At 35.3% G+C, this 25,647-nt stretch overlaps 1 non-coding gene across 1 annotated transcript; it reads right to left on the bottom strand.

Annotated features, from left to right (window-relative positions):
* Nucleotides 1-22,378: 22,378 nt before the first annotated feature.
* Nucleotides 22,379-22,450, bottom strand: TRNAC-GCA. Its single transcript has one exon. It is a non-coding gene; the product is annotated as a tRNA-Cys (tRNA).
* Nucleotides 22,451-25,647: the final 3,197 nt, after the last annotated feature.

Raw genomic sequence — 25,647 nt, forward strand, 5'->3', positions numbered from 1 at the left:
GTAAATCAGGCAAAGAAAGACAAATACTGTATTTTTTCACTTACATGTGGAAGCTTATGACTAACATGAATAAATTTATATGCAAAACAGAAACAGACTCACAGATGTAGAAATTAACTTGTCATTATCAAAGGGGAAAGGAGATGGGGGATTTGGGATTAACAATTATAAAATACTATGTATAAAATAGATAAGCCACGAGGATATACTATATAGCACAGAGGAGATAGCCATTATCTTGTAATAAATTTTAGTGGAGCATAATCTGTAAAAATACTGAATTGCTATGCTGTATACCTGAAACTAATATAATACTGTAAATCAATGATAATGCAATAAAACAAAAGATTCACAGATTAATTCTTGTGTTGCCATTTATTAGCTACTTAAACTTGTGCAAACTATTTTGCTTCTTGGATTTTGTGATTTCCACTTAATCACAAAGTGTTCAGGCCTCAACAAACACTTTCTAAAATTCTTAGCAGATTTAACGTTTTAGGGTTCCATTATCTTTGTACTGTGTTCGGCTAGCACACTGCATCTATTTTTCTAGAAGACTAAATGTGAAATGACAAGTATGCTCCAATTTTATTAGCCAGTCTAGTGTCCTCGTCCTGGTGGTGTGGTGGTAACTAAGGTGGCTAAGTGCAGAGAAAGAGAACAAAGAAAGCAGGTGATATCTGGTTGCATTTCTATAAATAGCTGCAACTGTTGTAAGAAGCACCTAACACTGCCTTTGAAAGACAAGCATTTGCTCTATGTGTAAGAATAAGGCTAGTGGAAATAACTCTGGGTGATCTTATAAGAAACATACCTCATAGGAAAAACTCCCTTTGGGATATCCTCCCCTTTCTTTTACTTCTTTTAAATAGTAACAATAATATCTGCTCACCTGCCCCCATTTTCTGTCTCTATGAACTTATCCCACAGGAATCAAGCGTTCTTGATTCTGACACACAAAAAATGGATGATTCAATATTCTCCAAAAGAACACAAATAAGTGAACTACACAGTACTTCAGAATATTTTCAAATGAACAACAAAAAATAACTTCTCAATTAAGGCTTAAGAAAACACAGGTAGCACGTTACATCAAAAGGAAACAAAGGATTAAGGGAAGAGCAACAAGGACAGCTAGTGCTTAATTATGGGTCACGCATCATCCTAAGGCTTTACACATATTATTTCATCAAGTATTCAGAGCCACACTATGAGGCAGACACTAACATTGTCCCTATTTTCCATAGGTTGAAACTGAGGGAAAGAAAGATCAAGTGGCTTGACTGAGGTCCTACAGCTCAGAATGGCAGACAGGACTTGGAACAAGAGACTCCAACCATGACACCATGCTGCTTCTCAGCGGACTGTTGTCAAGGCACACATTTCAGAAGATCCTTTATTTTCATTCTTCTTCAAATGTTCTATCACCTCTGATTTCTTTCTTTCTTCTCTTAAAAAAAATGAATCAATGAAAGGAAGAATCACAACATATGTTCACTAGCAAGCCACATAACCAACTGAGAGTGAACGTACTAATTTACTTTTAAATGGAAGCTTCTAAGACCATGAAATATTTTACTTTCTTGGGGGCAATTCCATTTTTAGTGTACGTGTTCACTGACACAGTACAATACTTATTGTTTCATGTCGAACTAAAAATCAAATAGTTCTCTACTATGCTTCTGCATGTTTGTTCTTGGGAAACATTTCTGGAGAATTTGAAAATATATTGAATTGGACTAATCAAATCAATAATTAAAGAAGACAGTTTTGCATTGAGGTCTGTCTATAAAATTTCTGTAGACAGAACAAGTTTTACTTATCTAACTGTACTCAGAACTTTTCAAAAATGTACTGTGTTTAAATAGCAGTTGATATATTAAGAAGTCAGCATGTTTTCTTAAATATTAAACATAAGCAAATGGATTCTAATAGGCAAAATAACTTACATGATTAAGTAGATAGTAAATGGCAAAATAAGAAACTGTGTGTGCATGTGTGTGTTTATGGCAAAAATCCATTTATTTGCCTTTTTTCCCCCATTTTGAAATGCATTAATGTATCTGCTTTATTAAAACTGTCTCCCCTACTCTCATATTTTTGTTGTTCTTTTTATTTGAATTTTTGATTTCTTTAGTTGAACTTTGCTGATTTTGATTCTTTCTTCATTGACATTTAAAAATGTTTCAGCTATAATTATTGTTATGTTCAACCTTGGTTGTATCCTGGAATCTTTGATATAGAATAATATCATTAATTTTCCCTTTTCTAGATAGCTTGTAAAAGAACAAATGAATGAATAAGTATGTATATACTAATAAACAGTGACTGAGGAAAAGTTTTAAACTTTCAAAAAAGCTCTTAGTAATTGATATTTAATTTTATTACCTATTTTCTAAATTTTATTTATTTATTTTTATTGAGTATTGTTGATTTACAATGTTATATTAGTTTCAAGTATACAGCAAAGTGACTCACTTTACATACATTTTTCAGATTAGTTTTCCTTAATAGGTTATAACAAAATATTGAGTATAGTCAGTATGATATAGTAGATTATTTTTGTTTATATATTTTATATACAGTAGTATATATATATTAATCCCAAACTTCTAATTTATCCCTCCCCTACCTCCTCCCCTTTGGCAACCATAAATATGTTTTCTATGTCTGTATTACCCATTTTAAATTTTATTTTATTTTTTGTCTTTTGGAAAGCTTATGGGAATTCTTTGTGCTCTAGTGTACGAACAATCTTTAAAATATAGTGAAGACATTTTTCTTTCCTGTACATAGGCTAGATATTTATCAGTAATAGTAGTATATAATTACATATTAAACTATTCATGTCACTGTACCCAGTCATTTTTATATTTACATATTTTAAATAGATATTGATAAAAGTGTACAGGGTGTGACATGTCCTCATGCTTCTGTTTTCCCTTTAATTTCCAGAAATTTTGCCTAGATATTTTTAATGTAACTCAGTATTTCAAATAGTTAATGACAGCTATCTGAATTTTAGTTCATACCACTTATTAGTAAAAGGGGTTCCTCTTATTTATTTTTGTACTTTTTACCTGGCATTCAGCTTTGCCTATCTTTAACACTTTTCATCCCCATTCCTTTCTCTTGCCTTTTGCACTGCTGTCTTTCCGGTTATTCCAAACCTTTACATATATCATTATGTCCTCAGCACTTAGCATAGTGCTGGTTCATGGTGGGCACATAGCATGTTATAAAATGGATGAATGTAAGTTTCAGTCATTTCATAAATTTTCAATAAGCTAACAGTTCCATCAATGTTTAAATGCATAAAACCTCATTACAAAAATATACTAGAATACGGGCTAAACATAGGACATAGACATACATAATGTTTATTTTCATAATTTAAAATTGATACATTTTATAAAAATTCAATATATAGAAATACCTATCTACTGAGTTAAAAATGAGGTTGATATACTTAGATTGTGAGTAAATTCAATAAAAACACTAAATTTCATAGAGTCAGATATAAGACTGAATTTGATAAACTCATTTGAATTCAGTCTATTTATGTTTTCAAGTAATTTCCCTTGTTTTCTGCACTTGTGCAACTCCTGGCATCTCACTTGCAGATGTATTTAAATGCAACTAATAGCTCAGCTGCAATTCCATCACCTCAGCTAGCTTTGTTCTTAGTAATGCATTCCAAGGCCCACTTACTTGACTTCACATTCCAGGATGTCTGGCTCTAGGTGAGTGACCACATCACCTAGTTATGGTTATCTGCATGGTTGTCATGGTTATTATTGTCATGGTTATCTGCAAGAAACACAGAAGAACTGCACGTGCACACACACACACACACACACACACACACAATTATCAATGACCTGGATAACCACTATGGTGTAGTCTCTCACCTAGAGCCAGACATTCTAGAATGGGAAGTGAAGTGGGCCTTAGAAAGCTTCACTAAGAACAAAGCTGGTGGAGGTGATGGAATTCCAGTTGTTCTATTTCAAATCCTAAAAGAGTATGCTGCTAAAGTGCTGCATTCAACATGCCAGCAAATTTGGAAAACTTAGCAGTGGCCACAGGAATGGAAAGTCAGTTTTCATCCCAATTCAAAAAAATGGCCATGCCAAAGAATGTTCAAACTACCACACAATTGTGCTCACTTCACATGCTAACAAGGTAATGTTCAAAATCCTTCAAGTTAGGTTTCAACAATACATGAACTGAGAATTTCCAGATATATAAGCTAGATTTAGAAAAGGAACAGGGACCAGAGATCTAATTGCCAACACTCGTTGGATCACAGAAGAAGCAAGAGAATTCCAGGGGAAAAAGAAAAATCTCCTTCTACTTCACTGACTACTAAAGCTTTTGACTGCATGAATCACAACAAACTGGGAAAAATTCTTAAAGAGATGGGAATATCAGACCACCTCACTTGCCTCCTTAGAAACCTGCATTTAGATTAAGAAGCAACAGCTCGAACTGGACATGAAACAATGGACTGGTTCAAAATTGGGAAAGGTGTACCTTGAGGCTGTATTTTGTCACTCTGCTTATTTAACTTCTATGCAGAGAGCATCATGCAAAATGCCAGGCTGGATGAATTACAAGCTGGAATCAAGATAGCCAGGAGAAATATCTTACATGCTAAAGAATCTGCCTACAATGTAGGAGACCCAGGTTTGACCTCAGGTTAGAAATATACTCTGGAGAGGAAATGGTAAGCCACTCCAGCATTTTGCCTGGAGAATTCCATGGACAGAAGAGCCTGGATGGCTACTGTCCATAGGGTTGTAAAGAGTTGGACAGGACTGAAGCAACTGAGCACGCATGCAGACGACACCACTTTAATGGCAGAAAATGAAGAGGAACTAAAGAGCCTCTTGATGAAGGTGAAAGAGGAGGGTGAAAATGTGGTTTAAAACTCAACATTCAAAAAGCTAAGATCTTGGCATCCAGTCCTATCACTTCAGGACAAATAGATGGGGAAAAAATAGAAGTAGTGATAGGTTCCAAAGTCACTGCAAATGGTGACTGCAGCCATGAAATTAAAATACACTTGCTTCTTGGAAGAAAAGCTATGACAAATCTAGAAAGCATATTAAAAAACAGAGACATTCTTTGCTGACATAGTTCCATCTAGTCAAAGCAGTGGTTTTTTCCAGTAGTCATGTACGGATGTGAGAGCTGGACCATGCAGAAGGCTGAGTGCTGAAGAATTGATGCTTTTGAACTATGGTGCTGGAGAAGATGCTTGAGAGTCCCTTGGACAGCAAGGAGATCAAACCAGTCAATCCTAAAGGAAATCAACCCTGAATATTCATTGGAAGGACTGATGTTGAAGTTGAAGCTCCAATACTTTGGCCACCTGATATGAAGAGCCAACTCACTGGAAAAGGCTCTGACACTGAAAGATTGACAGTAGTAGGAGAAGGGGACCAAAGAGGATGAGATGATTGGATGGCATCTTTGACTCAATGGATGTGAGTTTGAGCAAACTCTGGGAGACAGTGAAGGACATGGAAGTCTGGCATGCTGCAGTCCATGGGGTCATAAAGAGTTGTACATGACTGAGCAACTGAACAACAACAAATGCCTTGCCCATATAATTATCCATCATTAACTGGATCATCATTTTACTTTGAACTAGCATGGAAGCACATGAAATAAGTAACATAGCCTGGATCTTTAGTTAACTTAATGACTTTCATTTGTATCATTTCTTTTTAGATTCCACATATAAGGGGTGCCATATGATATTTCTTCTTTTCTTACTTAACTTCACTTAGTCTGGCAATCTCTAGATCAATACAAATGAATTTATGAAACAGAAAGAGACTCACAGAATTAAAGAATGAACTTATGATTGCTGCGGGGAAGGTTGAGGGCAAGAGATAGTTAGAGAGTTTGGGATGGGTATGTACACACTGCTATATTTAAAATGGATAACCAAGAAGGACCTACTGTATAGCACATGAAACTCTGCTCAATATTATGTGGCAGCCTGGATGGGAGGGGCGTTTGGGGGAGAATGGATGCATGTGTATGTATGGCTGAGCTTCTTCACTGTTCACCTGAAACTATCACAACATTGTTAATTGGCTATATCACAATACAAAATTAAACAAAAATTAAAAACAAAAGAAGATAATGCCTTTCAACCACTATGTGCAGCCAAGGAAAGAATGTTGACTTGTTTCCTGGCCTGCTGCAGTTTACAGGGTCACAAAGAGTTGGATACAACTTACCAACTGAACAACAACAGCCCATATCCATGAAGCACCATGAAGATCTTTACTGCAGTTCCTATTTTCTTGCTCCTTCTTTAACCAATATTTGTTCCACTTATCCTTGCTCAAACATCACTTTTTATAGCCTTGCCATATCTCTCAGTTTACTTAAACATCAGAAGATACCAAGCCCACAGCTGTGCATGTCACCCACCTGCCAGGGCTGAGTGGCCGCTGCTCTCTGGGGCCAGAAGTACACTTCTATTTTGCCACTTTACTCCTGACCTGCTTCGTTTATTTCCATCATCATCATGCTCCTTCAGGTTATTGAAGTCACATCCATCACAGAAAATCTAGCCTAGTGCTTGTTCTGCTTTTCTTCACAAACATCTTTGCTTTTGTCAAGACTTATCTGCCTTCATTTATTGCAGATAGTTCCTATGCTTCTTTAGCTGTGAGATATTTTTAAATGGTTATGTAGAAATGGGGATTCTTAGGAAATCTCTTCTCAAAGATATTGTGTTCTCTAAGTATTAAATACTCCTTTAGAAGAGAGTTTCTCTTTCTGGTCATCAGAGGACTCTTAAATTAGGTTATGCTTCAGAATCTAATCACAAGCAAGACTTTCCTGGTGGTGCAATGGATGGGAATCCACCTGCTAATGCGGGGTACACTGGTTTGATCACTGGTCCAGAAAGATTCCACATGCTGTAGAGTAACTATGCCTCTGAGCCACAACTACTGAGCCCACACACTCTAGAGCTGGTGAGCCTCTACTACTAAAACCTGTGCATCTTAAAGCCTGTGCTCGGCAACATGAGAAGCCACCACAATGAGAGGTCCATGCACCTCAGTGAAGAGTGGACCCCACTCACTGCAGCTAGAGAAAGCCCACACAGAGCCACAAAGACACAACACAGCCAAAAATATAAATAAATAAATAAATAAAACTACTAAAAAAAGAGAGACAGAATATCAAAGTTTGAATTTGTGGGCAAGCATTATGTAATCATTATATTTATGGTTGGTTTCAATGATACTGCTTTATCTAGAGATCTATTGTGTATATAAATATGACTATTCCTGATGAATGCCACAGCTTAGGCAAGTTAGTTAAATAGAAGCACCCAGCGCCACCCATCCCCACTCCCTGCTCTCTCAGGGAAAGGCCAGTGCAACAGGAAAGCACTTTTGTTCATCTTTTTGCTCCATCTGCTATCAATGACCCATAGGAAGACTACCACTACCTTGACCGGATGAGTGAGACCCTGCACACTTCAGGGCCCTATGAACTGCTAGATCATCCTGAATTAGAAAGACCAAAATTCTTAATCTTGCCAGGGCTCAGAAGCTTCTTCCTTTCCCTTGTTCATTTGAAGATAGGTGGAAGGTGGTAATAAAGTGATTTTGTTTTCCACAAAACTACTAGTTCTGCATTCCCTGTGCTTTGGTCTACTTATTAGAAAAAAAATGACCTCTACTTAGTTTAAAACGAGGACATCCTCCTTCTACAACCAGTTAACTTCATTTTTTCCTGGTAAACATATACGTGACTGTTTGCAAACAATACTGAAATAATTTGTGAGTTCTTAGTAATTACAGACAGTTATTAATTTTGAAATCTGAAAATTTACTCTATATCCCCAAATGTGAAATTGCTATGAAAGAACAGCTTGAAGCAACAGGGGCAGTTTATATTATATAAAACTGAAGATGTATTAAACAACCAAATTATTTTTTGAATTATGAATTATTGAAACTTCCCAAGTGGCTCAGTGGTAAAGAATCCTCTTGCAATGCAGGAAACGTGGGTTTGATTCCTGGGTCAGGAAGATCCCTTGGAGGATGGCATAGCAACCCACTTCAATATTCTTCCTGGGAAAATCCAGTGAACAGAGGAGCCTGGCGAACTACAGTCTGTGGGGTCTCAGAGAATTGAACATGACTGAGCAACTGAGAATGCATGCACAGATTTACAGATCTGGGTTGCTTATATGAGAATGGATTCCTTATGTAAATTAGCTGAATCAATAATGGATGCTCAAAACTTTGAAAGAAATAGACTACTCAGGTTTGTTTTTTTCTTTTCTTTCTTTTTCTGTTCCAATAGGACAGATATTTCCAGATCAAAGCTAACTGGGCAATTCAGTGAGCAAGTGACTAAGTATCCAATCTAAGTAGAGCAGCAGACTTGTATTATCATGTTGCTGGACCAAAGTGGTACTGGGTGCTACAAATTATTTCAATAATGCTTTTGGGGATAATTCTAGGAATATATAATTAGATTTATTTTAAAACTCTAATCTTTTTATTTAACTCTCTACATTATTATGTGTATTACTGTTATAATTTCACAAGTTACAATATTCTTTCATGTCCTCTGAATTTTATAACGCTCAGACTACCTAAATGTCACTTCACCCTGTTTACAGCAAATGAGAAGAGGACATCTGAAATGTATTTTTAAATACTCTCTAATCAGACATGTGATGAATCCCAAAGCAAAACCATGTTAGTGTGTCCTATACTTGCTAATAAGATTCCCTTGGAAATAACAGAACAGTTCAGTAATTTAAAAACTGGCACATTATTGCTTTAATAGGAACTGTGAATATTTTATCACCATAATCCCCAATGAATAATTCTGCTTTGTTACTTTCCCTTCAAGGAGAAGAGTACTTGAAGTTATGATATGCAATGATAGAATCTCTTGAAAACCTTTGAGATCTTTTACCAAGCGACTCTGAAAATCTTGGATATTCTCCTCAGAATATTAAGGGATAGTGTTTAAAACATGAAGTGATTATTTGTCAAAATTCTCTAAATATTGAGATTAGCTTATTGTGCTCTATTTTGAGTTTGCATTTTATCTTCTCATTTATTTCAAATCTGTTGCATACAAAACAGCCTTCTTTTAAGTCTCCAGGATTTCTTCATTAACATTTTCCTGTGCATTTTGTTATAATGCTGTACATTCTTATTTGCACATTTCCATCAAAGACACTTTATTGAATACGTACTACGGCAGAGAAAGAAACGTTTACCAAATATTGCATGTGCTTACCTCTTGCACATTCTGTAGAGGTTATAAGACTAAATAAGCTGATGTGTGATGAGCCAAAGTAATGTCTTTTATATGAGATAGTCTTAATTGCAGATACACTACCTGTATGTTCTTTATTTTTTCCTGCTTTATTGCAGCATAATTAACATGCAACATTGTCCAAGTTTAAGGTGTGCAATGTGCTCATTTGATACAACTATACATGTAAAAAATTATCACAGTAGAATTAGTTAACACTTCTATCACCATACAAAATTACTATTTCTTTTCCATAACAAGAATATTTATAATCTATGGTCTTAGTGCTTTTAAGTATACAATAGAGTACTGTCAGTCTAAATTACCATTCTGTACATTAGATAACCAGAGATTATTTATCATACAACTGAAAGTTTAAACCCTTTGACAGACATGTCCCCATTTTCCCTGTATCTCAGCCCCTGAAAATCACCACTCTACTTTATGTTTCTATGATTCTGGATTCTTTAGATCCCATATATAAATGATACAGTATATGTCTTTATCTAATTTTGCCTAGTGTAATACCCTCCTGATCCACCTATATTGATATAAATGGCTGAATTTCCTTCTTTCTCATAACTAAAAAATATTCCATTGTGTGTATGTGTGAGTACGTATATATAAGTATGTATGTATATACACATTTATGTCCGTATACATGTATGTGTGTGTATATATATGTGTGTGTCACATTTTTTTATCATTGATCCAATAATCTATGGATAGGCACTTGGGTTGCTTCCAGATCTTGCTATTGTAAATAATGATGCAATGAACTTGGGAGTACACATATCTCTTCAAGATCCTGATTTTATTTTCTTTGGATACATACTAACAAGTGAGATTGCTGGATCATACAGTAGTTCTAGTTTCAATTTCTTGAGAAATCCCCATATTGTTCTCCATAGTGGTAATACCAATTTACATTTCCACCAACAGTGTACAAGGGTTTCCTATTCTCCACATCCTCCCCAACAACTGTTATCTATTTTCTTTATTGATGACAGCTATTTTAGCAGATATAAAGTGATACCTCATTTCAGTTTTGATTTGGATTTCCCTGATGATTAGTGATGTTGAGTATCTTCTCATGTGTGCGTGCTCAGTCGCTCAGTCCTGTCTGACTCTTTGCAACCCCACAGATGGTAGCCTGCCAGGCTTCTCTATCCATGGAATTTTCCAGACAAGATACTGGATTGGGTTGCCACTTTCTATTCCAGGGGATCTTTCCAACGCAGGGATCGAACCTGCATCTCCTGTGTCTCTTGCATTGGCAAGCAGATTCTTCACCACTGAGCCACCTGGGAACCCCACCTTCATGTACATATTGGCAATTCCTATGTCTTATTTGTTTTTTGGTTTGTTTATCTGCTTGTCTGTTAGTTATTGAGTTGTATAAATTCCTTATATATTTCGGATGTTAACTTCAAAACTTATAAATGGTTTGCAAATATATTTTTCATTCTGTAAACTGCTTTTGCATTCAGAAATTGTTTCTTTGGGCTTCCCTTGTGGCTCAGTTGGTAAAGAATCTGCCTGCAATGTGGGAGGCCTGGGTTCGATCCCTGGGTTGGGAAGATCCCCTGGAGAAGGGAAAGGCTACCCACTCCAGTATTCTGGCCTGGAGAATTCTGTGGACTGTATAGTCCATGGGGTCACAAAGAAGATTGTTTCTTTTGCTTAGCAGAAGCTTTTTAGTTCGAAGTAGTCTGATTTGTTTAATTTTACTTTTATCATCTGTGCTTTTGGTATTATATTCCAAAAAGCTTTGCCAAGACCAATGTCAAAGAATTATTCTCTATATTTTTACAGGAGTTTTAATATTTTGGGTTTATGCTTAATTCTTTAATCTATTTCAAGTTAATTTTTGTGACTGGTGTAAGAGGCTTAATTTTATTCTTCTGTGTGTGATTATCCAGTTTTCCCAGCATCATTTATTGAAGAAACTCTTTTTACCCCATTAAAATATTGTTGGTTCCCTTTTCAAATATTAGCTGACTAATATTGTGAGGGTTTATTTCTGGACTCATGATTCTGTTCCATTGGTCTGTGTGTCTGTTTTATACCAATATCATACTGTTTTGATTACTATAGCTTTGAAATCAGGAAGTCTGATTCCCCCAGCTTTGTTCTTCTTTCTCAGGGTTGTTTTATCTATTTTCAGGTCTTTCCTGATTTGAGGATTTTTTTTTTCCTGTGAAAACTGCAATTGGAATTCTGATAGGCTATATTTCTCAGTATATGGATTTTTTATCTCCTTTGTTGTTGTTATAGTTCAGTCATTAAGTCACATCTGACTCTTTCTGACCCCATGGATTGCAGCATGCCAGGCTTCCATGCCCTTCACTATCTCCCAGAGTTTGCTCCAACTCATGTCCATTGAGTTGGTGATGTTATCCAACCATCTCATCCTTGGATAGGTGTGGTGAGAGTGGGGACCCTTGCATTGTTTCCAATCTTAGAGGAAAAAAAAAAAAGAATCTTTCACCTTAAGTACGATGACTTTTTCCCTCTTCTAAGAGTATGTTGGAACTTCTCCACTGGAAACCTAAACTTCCACAAAGGCTTTCTTTACTCTTGTCCATGGGTGATTTCTAAGAGGGAGTTTTCAAAAGGTTCTTAGACTAAAACCAAGAGGGACTATATAGGTCTCATGGACCACTGCAGGATACACAGCCATGATTGAGTTCTGTATTCCTATTAATTGAGGAACAGGTGGGTGAGACTCTTTCCCAGTCCCTTAGTGTGTGGTGCTGGATCCCACAGAGTTCCTACAAAGGTACTTTTGTCTGTGGATAAACTGCAAATTGCTGTCATTGAGGGACAAATGTGATGGGGGATGTCAACTGAGCCATGTTGTTGATGTCACTCACTGTATGTTCCTTCTTTTCCTGATGCATCAACTTTGGAACTCTTGGATCTGGACAGTTCAGCTACCAGGGACTATCCCAGTTAATACAGGAACCAATCAACACAACATAAGGAAATTAGAGCAAAGGGAAATTTATAAAACAAATAAGGTTATTTAAGAAGCAAAATGTATTCTAGCTTCCTTTTTCTTAGATTAGGTGACCATAGGTGTGAAGGTTTATCTCTGGATTTTCTATCTTGTTGCAATGATATATATTTCTGTTTCTGTCCCAGTAACAAACTGTTTTTATTACTGTAGCTTTGGAGTATACTCTGAAGACAGGGAGTCTGATTCCTCCAGAAACATTTTCCTTTCTGAAGATTGCTTAGGCTATTCAGGATCTTTTGTGTTTCCATACACATTGTAATTTTTTATTCTAATTCTGTGAAAAATGCTATTTGTAATTTCATAGGGATTACACTGAATCTGTAGATTACTCTGGGTATTATAGTAATTTTGAAAAGGTGCTCGACATCATTAATTTTCAGAGAAAAGGAAATCAAAACTACCCTGAGGTATTACTTCACACCAGTCAGGATGGTCACCATCAAAACTCTACAAACAATAAATGATGAAGAGGTTTTGGAAAAAAGGGAATCCTCCTACACTGTTGGTGGGAATTTAAATTAGTACAGCCACTATGGAGAACAATATGGAGGTTCTTAAAAACAGAGCTACCATATGACCCAACAATCCCACTCCTGGACATATATCCAGAGAAAACAACAATTCCAAAAGATATCAGTACCCCAGTGTTCATTGCAGCACTATTTACAATAATCAGAACGTGGAAGCAACCTAAATATCCATGATATACAAAATGGTATATAATCTGTCATAAAAAGAACAAAATAGTGTCCTTTGCAGCAATATAGATGGACTTGGAAATTGTCACAGTGTGTGAAATAAGTCAAAGAAAAATATCATATGATATAGCTTATATGTGGAATAAAAAAAAATGGTACAAATAAACCTATTTACAAAACAGAAACAGAGTCACAGATGTAGAAAACAAACTTATGATTACCAGTGGCAAAAGGGGGGAATATGGGGAGATTGAGATTGATATATACATACTACTATATATTAAAACAGATAACTAATTAGGACCTACTGTATAGCACAGGGAACTCTACTAAACATTCTGTAATTACCTATATGGAAATAGAATCTAAAAAAGAGTGTGTATATATATATCTGATTCACTTTGCTATACAGCAGAAACTAACAGGACATTATAAATGAACTATACTCCAATAAAAATTAACTTAAAATATAAATGAATAAAATAGATAACCAACAAGGACCTAATGTATGGCAAATGGAACACTGCTCAGTATTCTGCAATAACCTAAATGAGTAAAGACTTTGAAAAAGAATAGATATCTGTATATGTATAACTGAATCCCTTTGCTTTACACCTATAACTAACACATTATTGGTAATCAACTATACTCCAATATAATTTTTTAATAGATAAAAGAAGATAGACAACCCCACCCCAAAAGGCAATGTTAATACACTAAATATATGTCTTGATATTCTACTGAGAAGAGGTAGGCTTCAAAATTATTATTAATTTGTAAGTAGTCAATGTAAAAGGGAAATACAATTGGTTACCATTGTGCCTATAAGTTAAAAATAAACCAGTTGATAAAGGGAAAGTATCTATTATTTGTATTAAGACAAAAAGAAGTAATCAGTGTAAACGGGAAATACCACTGGCTAGCACTGTGTTCATAAGATAAAAATAAACCAGTTGATTGGGGGAAAATATCTGTTATTTGTATTAAAACAGAAAGAAAATGTTCCCTTTATTTTTACTTAGAGGGCAACATGATATAATGAATATCTATTCTTTGATGCCATTTCAATGCAGGACTTTGTACTTTTACAGTCAGAGGAGATGTTTCTCAAATTTATTTTAATTATGCAAATCCTCAAAACAGATTATTCTCGAGGTTCAGTTAGGTCAGGCTTCAATTTTGCTTATTCAATATGAACTTGTCAACATCATGCAAATATTTCAACTTTTAAACACATATTACATGCATAAAATTCCACTGGAAGTGTTTAAAGAAACAAGGATATGTTTGTGTCTAATCAATCGTGTTGTGCTAAAAGCATAACTGAATCCAAATTAGGGTATTTGCTTAAACAACATAAATTGATTTTCCTTCATTACTTGAAGAGTTGTTCATTCAAACTTTTCCATCTTTCTTGCTTGTTTACTAACAGGACTTAGAAGGCCGTAACGTAGTTTGAAGTAAGTAACAAATTTCTCATCAATTCATCTAGAAATTTCCAGATATATGTGTGTGCTGTTATGGCCCATATAGAGGAAGGCATGGCAACTCACTCCAGTTTTCTTGCCTGGAGCATCCATGGGGTCACAAAGAGTCAGACACGACCAAAGTAACTTAGCAAACATGGACAATATATTTTATGTCTGATTCATTTTTAATCAAATTTCTTCTATTTACTTATATGTGTGAAATCTTGGTAGAAAATCTGAGTCTATTTTGTTCTTCCTTTTTTTTGGTGAAGCTGTTTTGACAATTTTATTTCTAATTAATTTTTAATGAGAACCAAAAAGAAATACATAGAGATGTTGCATTTTTTAAAGTATGGTATCAATCAGGAAAACATTATCTTTCCTAGAAAGCTTCACTGCACAAACTTGAGACTTTATGGACACTCTGAATTAATGATCCATGACAGCAAAATATTCACACTGGGTTCTGGGTCAATATAAATACCAAAGAACAAAAGATGAAAGCAAGATAATTTTGAACATGGTTTCAAATATGTTGCATTCACTTGAATTTTAAGGACGATATTTTCAGCTCCTTCACATAAGAAGGATTTAGCTGACCCCTGAAAACTAAGCACCTTGAGAAAAATATCTTTTACTAACCACTGCAATATGCCTCCACTGTCACCTGACTGAAAGAAAAAAAGTGCCATCATGATAAGTCACAGGGCCTATATTGAAGAAGGAAGTAGTATTTAGTCCAATTTAACTTAGGATTTTTTTATGATACTGAGAAATTACTAAAATGTTCTGAAGTTAAATGGACACAATACCCTAGTAATTTCTCAGAAGAACCAGTTTGTAAATTGATATACGAACACAAACAGTGTAAAATTATTTCTAGGCCTCATCGTCCCAGCTTAAACATTCTAATAACCTTCCGTTCTTTTCCTGGTTTGGTTTCCAGACATTCTGTGCTAAGTAAATGTGTGTGTGTGTGTGTGTGTGTGTGTGTGCGCGCGCGCGCGCTCAGTCGCTCAGTTGTGTCCAACTCTTTTGAGACCTAATGGACTGTAGCCCACCAGGCTCTTCCATCCATGGAATTTTCCAGGCAAGGATACTGGAGTGGGTTGCCATTCCTTTACCAGGGGATCTTCCCCACCCAGGTATTGAATCTATGTCATTTGTGTATCCTGCATTGGCAGCGATTCTTTACCACTATGTCATCTGGGAAGCCCTATATTTTAATTCAGTTGTGGCTGGTCCATTATGCCATGATCTGAATAGTTTTATCATCTTTATCAGTTTGAAAGATGCACTTCACACGTTGGAAATAGTTTTTCACAGGTAGATTTCACACTTAGTTACTCCAAAGAGAATTGACATATGGTAGAGATTTTTTTCTTAAATTCACAAGCTGCTTAAAATAGAAAAAGATTAGTAGAAAGTTCAGCTTGATAATTATGAAATGCAAAACATTAAATCAAATAAATAAAGAGAATTAAAATATAAAAATAAAACACATTCACCCTTACCCTGTAATACTTCTTTTAATATTCTCAACTGCTTACAATGAACAATTACCCACTCAGTTTTTTTTTTTATTTTGATATGACCACCTATCACCTTTAACCAAAAAAAACAAAAAACAAACAAAAAAAACAAAAATATAACATTTTCCCCTTTAGTTGTAGAGCATTTTCTACTTAAACTGCCTCCAATTCTTAAGTATTTTAGTTGCCTAGGAAACATACAAAGGTTTTTTCTGCAATAGCAGGGATTCATTTAGCCACCAAATTACCTCTGTAAGCCGTTTCATCATTTCTATATTTTAGAAGTCTTCAACAGAGCACTTGGCAGCAGCCAACTGGCTTGTTACCATATCATGCTTTCATTATAATAAAATGTGCCAAACAGATTTTCAGCGAGTTAAAGCACAGAGTCATGGGCATTACAGCATGATCCAGAATATCATTTCCTTGTGATTCTAAAGTTTTAGAGGGAATATTTATTTTCAGCTGTTAATCTAATCTATTATCTGCTACAAAAGATCAGCACACATTAGCACTAGACAGACCACTTTATTCTTGTCTGCTTTTTGTAAGAGCATTAACTCTTTTAGGAAACTAGGATACCATTTATAACATACAAAATGGTCTCTTACAGATTTGTTGGCTGTATTTGATTTTTACATATTTTTATCAATGATGAAGAGGAAAAAAGTACAGGTTTTAAGTCCCAAAGAAGAGATTTATTACATCAGCTAGATTGCCAGTGGAGTTAGAGGGGAATAACAATTAATCTCTGTTGCTTCCAGGTTTACCCATCTAGATAATGAAAAAAATAAGATATAAATCCAAAGATGACTGTGATATATTTAATTTATATAAAATTATGTCTTCTATATTTCTTATCTCAGGGAACAATGCCACCATCTTTCTCAGTCACAAATAAGGAACCTAAGAGTTTCTTTTCCCCCTCCTCGTTCTGTCCTTCAAAACCAGCAAGTCGCTAATCTCTCTACACCACGGCCACTGTCACTGTCATTTCCAAAACTGATATCTATCTGGTCTCCAAGTCTCAGTTTGGGCTGCTTAAATTTTCAACAATGATGCCAGATTGATCTTTCTAACTCCTCTCTGACCTGTCATTTAATTCCAGCGACTCCACAGAAATTTTCATAAATCTTGCTAATAAGACATTCAAAGCCCTTCTCTCCCAAGCTCTTAGCTGTGTGCTTGCTTATAAACTAAGAACTATATGCACACGTCAACCTAGTCACACTGAGTCATTCCTATTTATCTTAATGTTCTAGGCTTTATTTTTTATTCCAGTGCAGAAGCACTGCAGTTGTCTGCCTGGAACTTCTAGATTCCAGAAGGACTCACTAGCCATTCCCATTTTTGTTTCCACAACTGGAATATCACTTGATCTATGAAGAATTCTTGACCCACAATCTGAATGAGTATTTCTGCTTTCATGCAGTTAGGCAGGCTAAGACAGAGACTATGATTTATTCACCATCATATATCCATGACCAGTTTCCATGGGACAGACATTAAGTACTTAATCTCCTTAAGAGAAATTTCTTAACCATCATACCAGTATATATAAGAGCAGGGGAGATCTCTAATTGAAACAAACATGTCCAGGAATGTTGGTAGGGTAAGAAACCCTAAGATACCTATTTCTACCCATCAATTAGCATTCATTAAAAAACAGAATGGTATTTGTCAAGAATGATGGCCCATGCACAAAATGCCAAGAACTTATGATGAGGCTTTTCTTTTCTTCTTTTTTAAATTTTTTTAATAGAAGCCTCTGAGAGGATATGACTTTGGCTCCTGATATGCAGGTGTGGTATGGAGTGGAGAGAGGAAACTTCTGTCCAGTTCTCCCAAGGATGCTGATATTTTGAATATGTTGGAGACAGCAAATGACAGCAATATTTGAATTACTACTATTAATATGATCACATTTGAATTCATAGGCCGCTGACATCTCAAGTCATTGTTTGTTTTTTAATAACTCATACAAAGGAGGTGCATGTAAATATACTGTGAACATATTCACTAAGCCTAGATTAATGTTTAGTTACTTTACAAACTATAGGACCTATGAACTTTCTGGTATTGGCCACCACGTTTCATTCTCAGTCTAAGTATCTTCTGTATGTTCAGTTATTTTTGAAGATATTTATAACAGATAAAGTGTCTGTTAGTGTCATTTTCAGACCATTAGTCAAAACAAAGGAAAAAGATATCCCTGATATTTAAGCAATTTTAGGTGAAGCAGAACATTTTTCATTAAATTTATTTTTATTAGTTAATATGCATATACTCATGCCCTATTTTTCTTGTCTCATGTATGAGGCATTTCAGAGAATGTTACTATATCTCATGCCTCTTTATTTCTTTCCGCTATAGTTCTTTGACACAATAAATACCATGCAAATTATATGATTGATAAGGCTTACACTTTACTTCAAATGCGAAGGACAGGCTTTTGGAATACAAGTCAGTTTACATCTTCAGCTATTATCATTTAAGTCATTTTTCTTTTTTTTTTAATTCATGTTGAAAATGGATAGCATTTTATCAGATGATCAAAGCACAGTATTAACAAAGATGCAGTATTGAATATTTTCTACCTGCATTATTTCTGAATCACAATTCAATGCAAATGACAAGACAAAAGCTTCAGTAATAAGATTTGGGAACACAGTCTTCCTGTAGACTTTGAAAGATACATAGGCATTCACCTGCCTAGCTCTAATCAGAAGCTAGGAAAACAGAGAGAATTGTACAAGAAAGGTTTATATCTTCTGTTATCATTTTGGAAATGGGAACAACAGTAAATAATAAGTATAGTATAAGCAAAACGGAGACTCTAATCTCTCTTAAGAATATCAAGCCTACTAAGAAGGTTTAAAATATCATTTCAAAGTCTGTATTACAGAGGGTGGAAATCATTCTTATTATTCTGAACCAGGTTATTTCCTATAATTCCTTACACCGTTCTCATTCTATGTGCTAAAAAGACACAGATAAAACGCTAATGGTATCAAGAATGCATATTTTGAGCAAAATCAAGTCTTTCAAAGAGATGCGAAAGTATAATTTTAAAGAAAATATTAAAAATTTTACATCCTTATAAAATTTAAAGGGTGGAAAAAAATTGCCCTAACTCTAGTCAACAGAATACAGAATCACACAGTTTGCTGAATAAAAATGAGAATTAAGAACTGAAGTTAGAGAAATTAGCAAAATAATCGTATTGATAAATAAGAGAATCTATCAAAGTAAGATTCAAAAGCAAAACCCTTGTAAACATATATGATACAAATTAATAAAGGAAAAAAAGGCCAAATAGTCTCTAAATTTGTCCAAAAAAAGACTACTTCTCCTGGAGGTACATTTTTAAAATTTTCAAAGGATAAAATAATTTTATTGAAGTGTGAAATTTCTGTTTGTGTTTCCTAAATCATAATTTACACTTTATTCTAAATCTGAAAAATTTCAGGTTTTTAACATCAATCGTGCCCCAAAGATCCACTTTCTCGGCTTTTCCACTCCTTGTTTATAATGTAAAGAGTTCACAATACTATGTCTCCTCCCTCACCTTTATTGCTCACCAGTTACAGTGTCATGCACTGATTTTCAAACTTGTACACAGTCCCTTCTATACATTGGGAGAGTAGGTGTCCTTCAAAATAAAGCACAAATACCATTTTGCCCAAAATGGGCATTGTTCTAGCCAAAAGTGGGTTGACTCTCTCTCTTTTTTTAAAACATTCTTTGTGTTTTTTACTGTGAAAGTATAATACTGTTACATTCTTGTAACATATGTTTTTGTTTCTAAGTGTGTATATATCTTTTCTTTTCCACTAAATTTTAAACTCCTTAAGAAGAATTAGGATCCAGTTAACAATTATGTCCTCCTGTAGTTTATTTAGCATGTTTTCTTCACAGAGAGGTGCTTAAACTTGTGAATGATGACAACATAATATGTCTCATGCATTTACTCAGTTAAAGTTTATCTATGTGCTAAGGGACCAAGAAAAAAGAGCAAACATTTCAGGGACTGTGAGAAGAATACAAGTTCTAAGCTTGCATTCAATCTATCCTGTTTTCCTAAAATAAAAAGATATCATTATTGCAAAGTATGGAGGGTGTTTTTGTTGCTGTTTATTTGTTTTTGTCAGAGACTTGGCTTCCATTTGCCGAGACACTACTTTGCTAACAAAGGTCCATCTAGTCAAAGCTATGGTTTTTCCAGTAGTCATGTATGGATGTGAGAGTTGGACTATAAAGAAAGCTGAGCACCAAAGAATTGATGCTTTTTTTTTTTTCCATTTATTTTTATTAGTTGGAGGCTAATTAATTTACCATATTGTAGTGGTTTTTGCCATACACTGACATGAATCAGCCATGGATTTACATGTGTCCCCCATCCTGAACCTCCCTCTGGGCTGGTGCACTATAGAATTGATGCTTTTGAATTGTGGTATTGGAGAAGACTCTTGAGAGTCCCTTGAACTGCAAGGAGATCCGACCAGTCTATCCAAAAGGAAGTCAGTCCTGAATATTCATTGGAAGGACTAATGTTGAAGCTGAAACTCCAATACTTTGGCCACCTGATGCGAAGAACTGACTCACTGGAAAAGACCCTGATGCTGGGAAAGATTGAAGGCGGGAGGAGAAGGGGATAACTGAGGGAGGATGAGATGGTTGGATAGCATCACCAACTTGATGGACATGAGTTTGAGTAAACTCTGGTAGTTAGTGATGGACAGGGAGGCCTGGCGTGCTGCAGTCCATGGGATTGCAAAGAGTTGGACACGACTGAGCTACTGAACCAAACTGAACTGAACTGGCTTCCATTTAAATGCTATGTGGGGCTAAGCAAATTAACTTCTCTGAGCTTCAGTTCATTCAATTGTAAAATACAGATAATACTTATGGTTCATTATAAAGGAAAATGGCAACTATATGAGATGAGTTTATATTAGTGCTTGATACACAAATATTTATAAAAGGACTGTTTATAAGAGGAATCAGATCCTCTTGCAGGGAACTGAGAAATGGACAACAGTGTTAACAGTAGTTTATTTTCTTTAAAGTTTAAAACACTAAATATTATGATTAAAATGGAAAATTAAGTTTTTACACATAAAAAAACTGGTAGGGAGATCACATATTTCATCTCCTTAAAATAGTATTTTTGGATACAATTATCTATCTATCTAGTCAGCATAACTCTATCTTTGGGCCCTTTTTAATTTTTCTTTGAAAGAGATAAAAGTAAACTGACATAAATTTTGAACTATATGCTTTAATTAAAAAAAAAAAAGCATTACAGTCAATCATTTAGCAAGAAGCTTTCATTATGCAAAATTTTAAATACTGTATATGATAAAACAACAGAGCCAAGCTAAGATCCAAGTTTTACAGTGGGTATATATTTCTGACTTATTTTGGGTGTGAGGTACACAAACATAGCCATGTAAAAAGATATTATTTATATGTCTCCAACAGATATGTTCCTGTAGAAATGGGGTTTACCTCCCCTCACATTTCTATAGAGTGCATATTTTGGTCTTCTGGCTTCTTTATTTTTTAACTGGTGTCCTGGGAAAAATCCTTTTTTCCTATGTCTGCCTCTCCACTCATCATAAACCTACACCATACAGGGGTGAAAGTGAAAGTGTGAAGTCACTCAGTCCTGTCCGACTCTGCAACCCCATGGACTGTAGCCTACCAGGTTCCTCCATCCATGGGATTTTCCAGGCAAGAATACTGGAGTGGGTCGCTGTTTCCCTCTCCAATACAGGGGTGAAGGGGTAATGAAATCTGGGGACAAAAAGCATTTTCTTTCGCTGCCCATAAGTCCTGTCCACATGAAGCAACTCAGAAACTCAAAGGCAGGAACCAAAGTCACACTACTGAAAGGAAGAGAATGTCTCTTTCTCTGACTGAACCTGAACCTAGGAGGGAACAGCCTAGCAGCTGATGCTATCAGCTATCTTGCTGCCTTTCAGCACTTAACAACGAAGACCTAAGCCATGAAAAGAGAGCCACAAGAAGAGAGGAGACAGATACCTCAGCTTCAGGCAGAAAAATGGATCCCCAAAGATTTCAAGGTTGAAATCCCTGGAATCTGTGGATACCTTATGCTACCTGTAGAGGGGATCAAGGTGGAATCAAAGCTGACCTTAAGACATGGAAATTATCCTTGTGGACCCAACACAATTGTGTGAATTGTAAAGTCGCTCAGTCGTGTCCAACTCTTTGGGACCCCATGGACTGTAGCCCACCAGGCTCCTCTGTCCATGGGATTCTCCAGGCAAGAATACTGGAGTGGGTTGCCATTTCCTTCTCCAGGGGATCTTCCCAACCCAGGGATCGAACCTGGGTCTCCTGCATTGCAGGCAGATGCTTTATCCTCTGAGCCACCAGGGAAGCCCCATTAGGAAGGTTCTTAAAAGTCAGAAGAGGAATACAGGAGAGTTGTGTCAGAGTGATACAATGACGGAAAAGACTCCATCAGCCATTGCTGGTTTTGAAGATGTAAAGGAGCCACAATCTAAGGGATGTGATGGCGTCTAGAAACTGGAAAAAGCAAAAAATAAAATAAAATTTGTCCCAAGAGCCTAAAAAGAATGAAGCCCTGTCCAGTGAGAATCATTTCTGACTTTTGACTCCAGAAACGTGAGATAATAAAATTACCCCTGTGTGGATGATAATTTATTACAGCAATAGGAAACACAGTATTCTAACGCTTCATATAAAATTTCCAACAATGCCTATGGTCTTTTCAGTGGCATGAGTCTTAAATTTAATTTTTTCTTATATCTTTGTATGATGCGTATATAGTTTACCCAGTTAGGCACTATGGCTAAATGTGGTTTAAGGAGCAGGCTTTATTGGGGAAAAATGCATACCAGGACTGAGTTATACCTGAAGGTGAGGATTCCCTTATTCTCAGTAACTTTCCAATGTAATGTTCACTAGGGCCAACTGGGCATACAGTAAGTATAGGTGTTCCAAGGAGGAACTTGGCCTCATCTCAGCTCTCCGTGGATGATACTGAAGATCCAAAAAACCAAGCGTTCTCCTTTTGCTGATCCCCCAGCAGTAAATTTCTCTAGTAAAACCCATTACTTTGACCATACTTTGTGTTATTGTACAATTCACCATGAGTCTTGGTAAATGACAAGTAGAAGCCTCAAAATGACTCATTTTTTGCCTGACATCTTCTCATTTGAGATCATTTTTGTCATTTCCACACAAGCTAGTTGTTGCTAATGTCTGATGAATACAGTAATAAAAGGATTGTCTTCGTCCTAGATTCTCTTGAGAATCAATTTTAAATTCTAAGGACTACACTGAAGAGTTCATTCATTCATTCACACTTTCAGGCAACACAATTCACTAAGCACATGTTATAATCTAGATGCTGAAAATATAAATATAAGATATCATATCTTTCCTCAGGGAGTTCATGGATTAATAAGCAATTGGGTAAACAAGCAGAAATGACAACCAATGTGATATATTTTCTAATAAAAGTACTTGTAAGGTAAGATAAAAGGAAGAGAACAGAAAGAAACAAGATTAAAAAACTCATAGATGTTAGCTGTATATAGAATCTGGACTTAGCTATAATTATGCTCTTCCCAAATGGGAAGGAAGTACATCCTGAGATAAAATGATTAGACATACACAAGCTTCCTGACTAGAGAATATATGTCTGCATTTCTTGGCAGGAAGAATGATTAAATATGTCAACTCAAGTACAAAGGCTTGACTATAGTAGGTGCTTAAAGAATACTTGTGGAATGAATGCCTAAATGGATAATTAGCAGAAACTAGCTGATGGTGCCTAAATGATGTTACTAATTGCCACTGCTAATAAACACATACATTTTGAAGTAATTTCTAACTATAGTTAGAAAAAACTCTTGTGTTGAATTTAGTTTTGACAAGTAGCATCTTAAATAATGACAAAAAGAAACTGGAAGCTTTGTGGTTAAGAAAATTGGCTTTAGACACCAGTCAACCTGAGTTAGAATCTTGACTATTGTCCTTATTGGACACTGTGACCTTGGCCAGGTTATTTAACCTTCTTAAATTTGTTTCCTCCTAACAGGCTAAATAACTTTGGAGCATATTATTTAGGAAATCTGATGAGTAAAGGAGATAATATATTTGAAATGGCTAGCATAGAGCCTGGAATTTAGTAAGCACTCAATGCATGCTTGCTCTAATAATAACTTTTAATAAACATTCATAAAAATAACCTTTAAACATCAAGTGAGACTGTACAGAAGTTGAAATATTTAATCTGGACAATATTAACTATAACTATTATTATAAAAGATTCCACTGGAGTAATCATTTATTGTGATTTTGGCCCATATGTTTATGTCAGAGAAATGGAATATGTCCAAGGATTCTTAAGTAATTGTGTAAAATTGCTCCTGTTATGTAAAATTAATTGAGGGCTTACTCCAGCAGCTGTTACGTGTACATAGAGGCTACAAACCCTATTAAACAGAGTGATAACCATACAAGCATGCTTTTCAGATATTATTTTGTGCTAGTTATCACAATTAAAGGTTTACAAATAACAGTGACTCATTTAAATATTTTTGACACAGTTAGATTCTCCTAGTGTGTTGATTACTCCTTAGAAATTGATCCGACATTTTGGAAATCAAATGATTTCTATTAGAGTTCTATTTTAATATAACATTACAAACTATTTTTTTAAAAACATCTAGTTCCACTGAAATCTATTCAAGTTAAACATTTGCACTGGCCAAATCTACAAAGAACAATTTCGCATTACCCTTAGCTGCTCCCTTTATCACACAGTCAAGAACTATTCTACAAACACATTTTGTTTTATAATGGGCAAAATGTTTTACATATGCTACTTAATATATTCTGACTGTATTTGCTTATCTGAGTAGTATAGATAAGTGATCAACATTGAGATGGTTAAAGACTTACACCTAAAATCATAGCATACACCCTTAGAATATCTTTTGATTGCAAACTTGACTTTCTCCACTTACACAATCTCTACTCCACATCATTATAATCAATACACCACAGAATACTTTGCAGAATCATATGCTCATGTTAGTTTTTCAGTTTTCCCATCTAACTTTAAATCATGACAGTCATCTATCTCATAACCTTTTTTTGTCTAGTCTCATTTGACTTTGAGGACACCTTTTTGAAGAAAGAAAACAGGTGGAGCTTACCATTGCAAACAAGGGCTATTCTGATTTAATGTGGATTTTGCAGTCATTGCACTGCTAATATTTAATGAGCTTGAGTTAATTATCTTTTCATTTCCGTTTAGATAATTTTTATTTGGCTCACAATTCCATTTAAATTTGGATAAATTAAGCTTTAGGAGCAATGGAAAATAAATATAGTTTCCACCTGTAAGGGATACTTCTATATAGTATAGCTTAAATACAGCATAATTATATATATATACATATATATATATATAATTTCATATGATCTGCCCTTCATTTATTTCTGCACTATAGATAAGGAAATCACTTATAATGATTAGAAGACTTACACCCAAATCATAGAACATGATCTTAACCCTTGAATCTCACTACATTGTCTCC

This window comes from Cervus canadensis, chromosome 14, assembly GCF_019320065.1.
Source record: "Cervus canadensis isolate Bull #8, Minnesota chromosome 14, ASM1932006v1, whole genome shotgun sequence".
NCBI classification, from domain to species: Eukaryota; Metazoa; Chordata; class Mammalia; order Artiodactyla; family Cervidae; genus Cervus; species Cervus canadensis.